Genomic DNA, 12,283 nt, shown 5'->3' on the forward strand with positions numbered 1-12,283 from the left:
CTCTAGATGGATGGGACCCTATGTGATCACCGAGGTTGGAAAATATGGGGATTTTGAAATCAAGGCGGAAGGTGGAAGCAAATTCAAGGTCTATGGTTAAAGATTGAAGCCATATTATGAGGGAGCATTTATTGGAGAGGTCGAGGTCACCTACCTCGGGCCTCCTCATACTTGAAGGAATCATCAAAGGGAGAGTTTGGTGGAGTCCTCCCTAAACCACCACTTGTAAATATACTAACCCCTCTAACTTGTATTTATAATTTTGTTGCATTCCTTTTAAACATAAACATAAATTCTTTCCATGAGAGTAAGTGAGGGAGGGTCACTAATGATTTTTGATGAAGGAAGGAATTAATTTTCAAGTGTGGGGAAGGTTTTATCGGAGTCAAGGAAATTAAAAGGAATCCGCAGCAAGGAATCCGAGCGTCTAAAGAGAGAATCCGCTCGGTTTGTAAAAAGGCGCCCATATTTTTGAGAATCCGCTCGTCCTGCTGGAATCCGAGCGTCTGAAGATGAATCCGCTAGTCTTTTTGCTGCAACATTTTAAGAAAAGTTCCTGTAACAGAATCCGCTCGGCTATGAGAAAAGACGCTCGTCTTGCTCCAGAAAAGACGCTCGTCTTGTGCTCGATCAGCTCGTCTTGGCTGCGTCAAATTTTTGCAAAAATGCGCTGTAAGAGAATCCGAGCGTCTTCCCTGGAATCCGCTCGTCCCAGAATGACAGAATTCGAGCGTCCCGAGCCCGAGTCCGCTCGTCTTCTTGCGGCCTTCACTCCCGATTTTCCCAATTTTATTTCCCCCCCACCACACAATTTGTGACACATCACCCTTCCTTCCACTTGTATTATAAAAACCCACCTTCTTTTAACTCCAAAGCATATCCCAAACACTCTTTTATTCCACAAAATCAAAAAGCCCCAATTTCTAGGGTTTCAAAGGCAACATTCAATCCACAAAGAGCATCTTCATACTTTAACAAATCAAAAATTCCAACTCAACAATCAAAGAATGGGACCAAAGGGATCTTCCTTTAGGGATAGAAGAAGACCAAGAGTAAGAGGAAGCTCTTCTACCTCTCACATCAACACTCTAAGGAGGGATCATGAAGAAATTGTGGATCTTACAAGGCTTGATGACTTCTCAAATGTTGAATTCGTCAATGATATGCAAAGGCTCGTTTTTCACCAGCTTCTTCGTAAGAACATTCTCCCTACTAAGTTTTTATGGCATAGAACTTTAAGGAAGCTTGGGATTTACCATCAAATGGAAACCCTTTTTGAGTTGTTTGGTCTCTCTACCCTATTCCACATGCACGATCAAACTTACCGATCCCTTGTTCTTGAATTTTTAAGCTTCTTGAAAATCACAACCTTGAATAGAACGATATGCATAGAATTTAGGTTGGAGAGTGTTTCAAGAATGATGACTCTAGTGGAATTTGCTAATGTGCTTGGTCTCGATGTCTCACCTACCCGGCCATCAAAACCGAAAATATATAATGTTGCACCCCTATGGAGGGCCATGACCGGCCGAGATTTCATGTACATCAAGGAGTGTCTAGCTTTCCACATTCAAAATCCTATTTTGAGACTCACTTACAGGTTCCTTTCCGGCACCCTCCTTGCTCGCCGAGACCCGGCAATAGTGAACGAACTCGATCTTGTGTTCATGGAGTCTTATCTCGATATCCAAGGAAGGGGTGGGTACCACTTTAATGCGCCTCTTATGCTACTCGAGAAGTGGGCTAAGTTCAGAAACAGTGATGATGATGGGATGAAACACATCGTTAATGGAGGGCTCATTACAAATATTGCAAAGCATTTCAATCCAAAATTTAATGAGAATAATGAGTATACTCCTCTTTCCGGGAATACAAGGATAAATGAAGACCTTCTTCTTGTGCATCATCATTGGATAACCCTTGAGGGGGTTGATAAAAGGATCAAGTGGATAACAAAAGGGCGTGATCCAATCTACTTACCAATGACCGGACTACCAAGAATCTCACCAAGAAGGGGACCTTTATCACCGATCCCATCTTACCTCATACCCGCAAACCCAACCCAAGCAAGGCAAGCACCACCACCACCAAATCCCCAACAACAACAAGAGCAACAACCACAAGATGAGAAAATCAAAGTACCTCCCTACCCTTTCCCATATCAACCGTACAACCACCCTAACCCTTTTATCCTCCCCCGTGATGATTTTGTAATTGGAATTCTTTAAGATTTGCACTACCGACAATATGAAGCTACCGTGGACAATTATTATGCACTTTACCCTCAATACCACGATATGATTCAAAGGGGTAAGATTAGTGAGGAGGGAGCCTTTCCCTCTTGGGCACAAATGGATATACTCTTCCCCAATTCGGAGAGAGCAAATGAAGGGGCAAATGGGCGACAAGATGAAGGGAGCGACAAATCTTGCGGTAGGGACACGGTGGAGCTTGATAGCGAAGAGGATGAGTTCATGGACCCTAATACAAGTGATACATCCAAGAAAATATGGGATAATGACCTAGAGGGAGATGATGGCGATCTCTAGAAGATCTCTTCATAGCTAGATGGAGCGGGCATGAGGCACCCATCTCAAGCTTAAGTGAAGTTTCCTCATCTCCTCTCTTTATTTTCAATTTTCATGAAAGAATTTAATGTTTTGTTAACTTGTACAATATTTGACTTTGTCTTTGGTTAGAGAGTCCTAGCAACATGAGGACTAACACCTCGGCTCCATTGAGGTGTTCTTTTTATTGTTCCCATTTGAAAAATTCAAAATGATAAACTTTAGTTTCATGCATTGCATCTTGTGTGCATGAACTACCCCAAAATGTAAGACATTAGAAATAATGTCTATTTCGGTTTGGGGAAGTACATGCATACGCAACGGGAGGTAATCTAAATTACGCTCTCCGTCATAAACAAAAATCAATGCATCATGTAGTGTAGATGAGTATAACTTGCATTTAGTATAGAAATCATGCATCATACTTGCATAATTTTCTATCATATTGGCCATTGAGGACAATGCCCATATTAGTGTGGGGATGGGAAATTCTAACTTAACTTTTATTCAAAAATCCAAAAAAATCAAAAATTTCGAAAAAATCAAAAAAAAAAAAATTGAAAAAATTGAAAAACCAAAAACAAGTTCATTTCCTTTGTAGTGTAGACTTGTATATATTATTGTATATATTGTGTTTGTTCTATCCTTGTTCACATTGATCGACTACGCTACATCTGAGACATGAGGATATTGAAGACCGCATGGTATGATCGTTCCAATCTCCTTTTTCCTCTTTATGTTAATGACTATGTGGCTTTATTTTGATTGATGCGGTATAAACAATGTGAATTTAGGATTGCATTTAGATTATATGGCATACTAGTTGGTAGAATCATATGCATTAGGTTGTATAAATGATGGTTGCATCATGGCATGTAGTTGCATGTTAGAAAAATTTTGTGAAACCGTCTACTTGGGAAGCTTAACAAGTGTATATAGGCCCTAGTAGATGCTTTTTCTTCTTAAGACTTTGCTTGTTAGAATACTTGTAAAACACCATAGGATGTGTCATGCTAATATCCTTTGACCCATGGATTAAGGCCTAGTCAAGAGTACCTTGTGGTGTGATAACTCCTTGGCTACCGTTTACTCCAAGGTGACCCTTGAAACCATGCATCCATCATCCATGTTCTACCATACATTTTTGTCATCAAAGGGAATGGGCACAAAAAGAAATTGATTTGAGTTCAATGAAATGAAAAGTGAGAAAAGTTTGCAAAATGCATCAAATGAAAAGAGGAGCAAAAATAGACTCCTATGCTTCAAATATAAGGCACCGTCACTACATATGGGGTGACTTTGAAAATGTTCAAAAAGAAATGCAAAGAAAAGTTGAAAGTTGTCAAGTATTGAAATGCCAAAAATCAAAAGAAATGGCAAAAAGAAATTGTTCTCAAATGTTATATGCCACAAGAAATTGAGGGGAAAAACAACAACAAAAGCAAACTCCCAAATGAAACTCAAATATCTATCGATCCCTTTATCCATCTTATCCATTTTTGTGCATGGTAGAGAGGGGACGACCCTTCTTCTTGTCTAGGCAAGAGGGGGAATTCCGCGATCCTCCAGTGTTTCTAACACCATAGGGAGTCTACTCTTGACGAAAGCATTTAACGATTGAGGACAAAGGTACCCTAGCTTGACACAACTTGGAGGTGATTTATTGGTATCCTTCTACGCTTAGTAGTTTGAAGAAATTGCATCTATGAAGGAGTGTGTACCCTTGAATTGCTTCCCTTGTAGATAATTTCCGCCACTTAGATGAGGAAAGTTGCTATTCTTTTGTAGATGCATCCATTACTTGATTTTATGTGCTTTAATGCTTGGATGTGTCGCCATTTTGGGAAGGCCCATCTTGCCTTGCAAGAAGGCATCCTACCTCATGGTTGTCTTGTTGTGAGTTGAAGGGGCGGAGTGAGACCCGCTAATTATCTCATATCGGCTATGCTATTAGGTTAGTTTAAATAATGGTCCTAGTCTTTGTCACCTCTTTACTCGGGACGAGCAAAGGTTCGGTTTGGGGATATTTGATGTGACCATAATTTGAGCATATTTAGCCCCCGAATTAGCCTTGTTCCCATGCTTTTTAGTGCATATTTGGGTCATTTATTGTCTTTAGTCCTTTGTTTTGCATATTCTTTGAGGTTTTGATCCCTTGGTAGGAAAGGAGTGAAAACCTTGCATTTTCATGGCAAAATGAAGCTAAATTGATTGAATTCAATGACCAAGCATCAAAGAGAAGACGAGACTAGAAGGCCTTTGTACATATTATAGTAGTTGGGCAATGATGAGAAAAGATCCTTGCATCCCCGAGGAAATCCTCAAGGATTTTATGAAGAGAAAGGAAGAAAAGAAGAAAGGAAGAAGCTGACAGACAATCCGAGCGGATTGCCCACAATCCGCCCGTCCAACAGAAGCAATCCGAGCGTCTTCCTCAGTTGGACGCTCATCCAGAACCACCACAATCCGCCCGTCCACCCCAAGAATCCGCTCGTCCAAAACACCCACAATCCGCCCATCCCGTGCCCTGGACGCTCGGATTGTGTGACAGCTAATTCGTGTTCTACTTGTTCAAGGAAGGATGCGCATATTTTTCAAAGACCGGCGAAAAGGAAACCGGAGTCTCTCTTGAGACCGGCGATTCCTCAAGGACTTAATCGTCATTTAAGCCCTTAGTAAACCCTAATTTATGTACCTAATCCCCACTATAAATACCCCATTAGTCTAATTAGATTAGCATGTTCTTCTTAGCAATCTCTAGTGTAGTTTATATAAATCAAATCTCTCTTTAATCTTGTAATCAACTTTTAATCAAGTCTTAATACAAATCTCATTTCCTTAATCTCTCTTTTGTTCATCTTTCATTTTGGGTAATTGAAGATTATTTGGGTTATTATTGGGAGATTGACAACCTTCCAATCAATCATCAAGTACTTCTATTATTCTTTGCTTTATTATTGGAATCATTAGTAGGTATAATTCTCTTAATCCCTTTTTAATTATTGTTAATTATCTTCATTTATTCATCATGTTTTACTTTGTTGATATGATTGACAACTTTGCTAGCATGTTCAACATGATAATGAGTGAGTAGTTTCCTTAGCTAGGGTTAATGGGTAATTAGGGAAAACCAACATGGGAGATGATTCATGCTTAAATTAATATCTTTTCATAGTCTATTTGCTAGCTTGTTGTGATCTCAACTTATGCACATGTTATGTTTGATGAAATGCGAGCCTATGAATCCTTGCATTTTTTACCCATCACCTATCTTTTCAATGAGACTTGTAAGACATAAACCAACTCGAGTCTCATTAGACCATGCATATAGTTGAGTAGGGAAGATTAGGTCGACTTGTAGGTGTTGTACAATCTAATCGATTCGGCTCCGGGACCCAAACTTTCCTAGGATTGTAAGACATACACCAACTCCCCCCATCACAACAATAATTGCTTGCTTATGATTTGAGAATATGTTTGTATGATCAATTCCCATGAAACCCCTATGACCCCATGACACCCTAGTGCCTTTTATCAATTGTTTACATCCCTTTTTAATCATCTTGCTTGTTTATTTTCATTGCTATTTAGTTTAGTGATCTTCTACTTCAAACCCCAAATTGTGACACCCTAGACACTGCTAGTTGCAATTGAAAATCTCATCTCAATTCCCGTCCCTTGGGATCCGACCTTTACTTACCTCTTTACTAATTGTAGAGTTGTTTGTGGAGTTATAAATTGTGTTTTGGTCTAGGTGCTCCTAACGAGAAGTACCGAAAACTAAACCTCTCAAGAGGTACCGACCAGCCTGGTACTACCATTGGATTGAATTTTATTTGATGTGTTTGTGTATGGATTGTATTTTTGTATCCTCTTATTTTGGTTATGCAGTTGACTGACCCCGTTTATTATTTTTCAAAACTGTGATGATCCATTCGGGGATAGGGAGCAGTTGGTTTAGCAGGTGTTGGTTGATATGTTGCTTTCGGGATATGGAAGGGATCGAGTCATCACGCCATCTAGCTAGCTGCCGTTGTCACTTATGTTTTGTTGTCCTTTTAGTTGTGTCGGAGTTGTTTTCCATTTGTCTATGTTTTGTATAAACTATAAGAATACATTTAATAAACGTTCTCTTATGGTCTATTTGATAAACTTACCTCGGGCAACCGAGATGGTATCACCGTTAATTATTGGGGAAGGTCTTGTTAAGACTCCTTGGTAAGTAGGGGTGTTACAAAATCAGGAGTCGGAGCACGGGGATAAGTAAACTCACGCCGACGAGATGAGCCAATTCGTCGATAGAGGTTAGGTTGCGGGCCTGGACAAGGAACCCGACTTATGGCCATGATATCAACTAATGCACTTTAACCATGACCTTATTCGAGTTTCACCACTAAGGATTACAAAGACATAAGCATCCTAGTATTCCCCATCGGAGTCGCCATTATATGGACATGGCCACCCGAACGCCGATCCGCGGACATACGGAAGTTTAAAACCCACGCTCGGGGACGTAGAAATGCTTTCGACCAGATCACTTATGATCAGTCGGTTTCGTCTCGATTAAGGTCTCGAAATGAGTGAGAGATGTTCAGAGTTGCCACTAAGCAATTATGGAGAGCTTGGACACCGTTTAAGATCCACTTTATGCCTTGGTCAAACAAAGCATGAAGCGGTGCTTAACATAGATACTAAAGATACGAACTCGTCTCGTTTAGCATTTTGTGCCTAGAATGAATTTCGTTGCCATGGATAAGGTCGTCCACTATCCAAAGCTTCTGAGTATGGGGTGAGGGTATGTATTAGGATACTCTTTAGTCGAACACCCAATCACGCCCGCTCCAGTGGCCTCTACTGATCGATCGTGGTTGCTAGTGTAGAAGTTGATAAAATGGGTTAAATGCATGAGTGCACATCCATTAGTTTAACCTAAAATGTGAGAATTTGACTAAGTCGGTTGTTTATGCATGTACCAAGAAATTGGTGTCGAAGTTGCATTTAAGATGATTTGCAAAGCGGAAATTAAACATACATTTACCAAATTAGGTTATGGTGCTTAACACGATCCATTTGTTAAAAAGGCGTCATATGACAAAGTGTAAAAGGAGTGCTAACTCATTAATATGATCCACGATGCATTCAAGTTAACTGTAATCGGGAACACCCTAGGCAAGTGTTAAAATGTAACACCCCCTTCTTACCCGGCCAATGTAATTGGGAGATGTTATCATCTCGGTTTCCCGAGGCGGTGAAATCGGAGTTGCAATTAATGAACAATTAATATAAATAAAGTATTTAGTAGAATATAAACCATAAACCAATAAATAAATGTAAACTATACAAATTATAAATCGACCACCATCTATGTTATCTATGCTATGCTACTCGACTCCAAGTCCAAGGCGCGGCACAAATCCCGATAACGACAACAAGCAAAGTTGTACTCAGTCTGCTCCCCATATGATCGGAAATATCATATGGATCGACACAGGCCACCTCGGAAATAGGTGACAATTACACAGACACAAAAACGTCAGTTTCAATAAATGAAGACAGTGTGACTCAACTCAAAGTGTGTGAGTATGCAACATGACTAAATCATGAATGAGACACTATCAAACAACAACCACTCCGGTACCGGGGCACGCCCAGACGTACCCACAACTACCATGGTACCGAGACATGCCCAGACATACCGACAACCACCCTGTTATCGGGACACACCTAGACATACCAACAACCACAAATAGGTACCGGAACAAGCCCAGATGTACCGGGTCCAGAAGCCAAGCAGATCCCCTGCCAGACGTCGTGTCTCAACCACACGAGTCCCTCCGTAACTCAAGCTATTAATGTTTACATCCCTCTTGGAGTAGGAAACTCCAAGAGGCGACTCAAGCGTAGGACGGTCTCCCAACCGTCTTATGTCTCCTCAATATCCAAGTAACAACACCATTGATCTCCGACCAACACAACAATGATCATACATGGAAAATGCAACACAACACCAATTACATGGCTCATCATAAACTCAATCCTAACATATCATGGATAAAAACTTCCTCAAATACCAAATTTTATCCCAATTGACTCATACATAAAAATGATGATACAAGGCACACAAATATGCACACAAAATATTGAAACCGAGTAGGATAAACCTATCTTTTAGCATTCTTCATAAGCAACTCAAATACCATATGATTCCATCTCACAAGACCGTCTTATTCCTAAACACACCATGTAATACCATCACAAATACATCCTACACTATTATATAATACAAAACCCCTTATGATTACCCACTAATTACCCATATTACATATACTAATTACTAATTAATTACCCAACAATAAACCCCCAAAGGTTAAGGTTTAAACTAATTAAAGAAACGTGGATCTTAACTTAAAAATGTTGAGGAAGTAAGGAAAAGGATGAACAATTCATGAAAGCATGCTTTAATCCCATGTAATAGTGTTTATGGAGGTTTTAGAGAGAAGGGAGAGCATTTGGAGTGAGAAGGAAGAAGATAGAATAAATGAGGATAAGAGGATAATATTTCCTTATCCCTTGTTCTGCTTCAGCGTCACTCGATCGAGTGGTGCGTCCACTCGTTCGAGTGTCACTCACTCAATTGAGTGCCGAGTCAAGTCAGTCGAGTGACCTTCACTCGGTCGAGTGCAACGCAGTTCTCAACAATGACCAGTTTTCATAAAACGGTCATATGTCACTCGTTTCTTGGTCATTTTGGGCATATGACCTACCGTCGGAATCATAGGAGAACAAGTTATAACCTCCAATTCGAATCATATCAATACCATATCTAGATCTCAAGTTATGACATTTTTAAGACGACCCTTCTATAGGCGGACATTATAACAACTCCACTAAGTCTAGTATAGATTATACTCGGTCCACTTTATAGTTATACTTCACTTCCAAGTGACCTCTAGTCAATTCTAAGCTTATCTCATGCATCCCAAGATTACTTTCCGGGTCCGACAATATCCGAGTTACATAAAAACAATGAAATAGCAGCATCAGACCGCAAATTAGAGGCGCGAGCTTTGCTGCGAATGTAGATATGGGCCACCTGTGAAGCCCAGTCGATTTGAGAATGCGGCAGCAATCTGAAATCCACGCTCGATGGCGTAAAGGTGCTTTCGATCGAATCATTTTAGATCGGTCGGTTTCGTCTCGGCAAGGGTCTCGAAAGGATGCAAGAGATGTTCGGAGTCGCCACCAAGCATTTGTGGGATGCTTGGAACCCGTTCGACTCCACTTTATACCTTGGTCAATCAAGGCAAAGAGCGGGGTTTGATATAGGTACTGAAGATAAGGAGTCGTCCTTCTTTAACATCCTATCTCTAGAATGACTCTCGTTCACCCTGGATAAGGGCGTCCACTATCCAAAGTTTCTGAGTAAGAGGTTAAGGTACGTATTGAGAAGCCCTTAAATCAGACACCTAATCTCACACGCGGTAGCTGATACGTGCATATCCTATACACTTTATCTGCGGTTTTGGCACGTATTTCCATGCATAATTGTTAGCTTAAGGCTACTATTTCTCCCGAAATGGTTTACTTTGCATTTTCTATGATTTATTGTAGGAATGAGTGGAGGTAAGCTAAATCAAGCCTAATTTGTACTCCGGGGGCAACTTCAAGGAAGCCTAGAAGAAGGAGACTCGGATTCACCCACCTTGGGATGCGTGCAAAGGAGTGAAGAGCTGATTTGAAGGAACAAAAAGAGCCACTGCTCGGCATTACCAGTCGATCGACCACTCCCACCAGTCGATCGACCGTTGAAATCAAGCAGAAGCTGTTGTTCTGCATTTACCAGTCGATCGACCATGCTGACCGGTCGATCGACCAGTCTTCGAGCTGAAGACTATTTCTTCGTGTTAGACTTTTAAAAGCCCAACTTGTAATGAACCTTTGGCATCTTTTTATCAGTAGAACGCAGCAATTATTAGGTTATGCTTTCATTTTTGGGAAAAACTCAGTTTTTTAGATCTAGCTTTGCGGACGGAAAACCTCGATTTCGATACTTTGTTCTTTAATTCGAATTAGTAAGTTTTATGCAAATCCTTTGTTGTTTTAATTCTTGCTATTTCAATTCTTGTTTTATCAATTTAATTTCAGAAATTCATCTCTTGTCCTTTGTCTTTTATTTAAATTCAATCATGTCCATCTTGTTCTTTGTTATGAATTTAGCAATTGTTTTAGTTCTAGTCATGCGTAGCTAATTTCTTTGATTGGGAATTAGGTGAGCCATGGCATAAGTTAGGATTGTTTTGTGGTATGAATTCTTCCGTATTGGTCTTGTTGTCTTTTGATAAATCCCTTTATTAGATTGAAAGATTAGTAATTTGAATTATCGTTAGATTTGAATTTCTCTTGAGTGGAAGCTTTGAGAAATTCTGGGGAATTAAGACCGCAAGGTTAATTTGAGCACAGATCGAAAGGCTTGCTTATACCCCCTGAGACCGTATTTTAGGAGTTCTGCTACCTTATTGTCCTGACCCTTGCCATGGTGAACCGAATTTCCCGATCCTCTTTTTATCTTGTTGAGAAATTTCATTTTAGTAATTAGTCAATTTAGTCAACCAATCTCAACCCCCCCCCCCCCCCCCCCAATTAATTGTTACTTTTATAGACTGAAAAATAGCAAACAAAATCAACCTTGTCTCTCTGTGGTTCGACCCTTACTATCACTAGCTATAGTTTTAGTTTGGAATTATAAATTTAATTTTGATACAAAACGACGGTATCAAATTTTGGCGCCGTTGCCGAGGAGATGGTGTAATTCTGTTTGCTTTATTTTAGTTTATTTTTTTTCTTGTCTCAAGGAACTTTGGTTCCTTGAGACCGTTGCTTACCTTTGCTTCTAGTTTTGCTTTTGCACAGTTAGAAGACAGATTTTTGAGAGGAAGACTTGAGTACTCTCATTTTGGCAATTATGGCTACAATATATGATAATCTACAGCCAAAGGAACACCATCTTCCAAAGGGGCACCAGTTACCTACCCCTACTACCGGTAACTTCGAGTTTCGTTCTTCTTATATCGATTTAGTGGAGCAAAATCAGTTTGCTGTTCTACCAGATGAGGACCCCTTGAAGCATATGGAAATTTTCACAGACTACTGTTGTTCCATACCTATACCAGCTGGGGTGACTCAGGATGAAGTAAAGGGGTTGATGTTCTTATACTCCTTGAAGGATTCGGCGCGAGATTGGTACCGCTACCTTGATAGGGTAGCAGCTGGAGTCACGGACTGGACATCTCTAGCATTAGCCTTCTACAAGAAGTACTTCCCACTTTCAAAGACTGACGCCTTGAGAAACAAAATCACAAGTTTCCAACAAGGAGTTGATGAGGATTTTTGTGAAGCATGGGGACGTTTCAAAATTTTGGTCCGAGCTGTCCCTCACCATGGTTTCCAGCAATGGTATCTTTGCAACCTATTTTATAATGCTTTATATGATGATTACAAGGTCATCCTGGATGCAGCTGCTAATGGCAGGTTCCAAAATAATACCGGTCAAAGTAAAGGTTGGAACACTATTGAGGAGATGGCAGTCTATAGAGCTGAGTTTGGAAGTTCTCGTGGAAAGTCACGAAAGCAAAGTGATGAAATGAATGTCGTTGTGACACTTATAACTTCTATTACTGCCCGTCTCGAGAAGCTCGAGATTTCTGAAGCTTCCAAGG

The 12,283-nt window shown here is 40.3% G+C and overlaps 1 non-coding gene across 1 annotated transcript; it reads right to left on the reverse strand.

The window, feature by feature from the left end:
* Nucleotides 1–11,904: 11,904 nt before the first annotated feature.
* LOC141650092 (small nucleolar RNA R71) lies at nucleotides 11,905–12,011 on the reverse strand. The gene has a single exon (XR_012546154.1). It is a non-coding gene; the product is annotated as a small nucleolar RNA R71 (small nucleolar RNA).
* Nucleotides 12,012–12,283: the final 272 nt, after the last annotated feature.

The sequence above is a fragment of the Silene latifolia genome, chromosome 3, assembly GCF_048544455.1.
Source record: "Silene latifolia isolate original U9 population chromosome 3, ASM4854445v1, whole genome shotgun sequence".
Taxonomy (NCBI): domain Eukaryota; kingdom Viridiplantae; phylum Streptophyta; class Magnoliopsida; order Caryophyllales; family Caryophyllaceae; genus Silene; species Silene latifolia.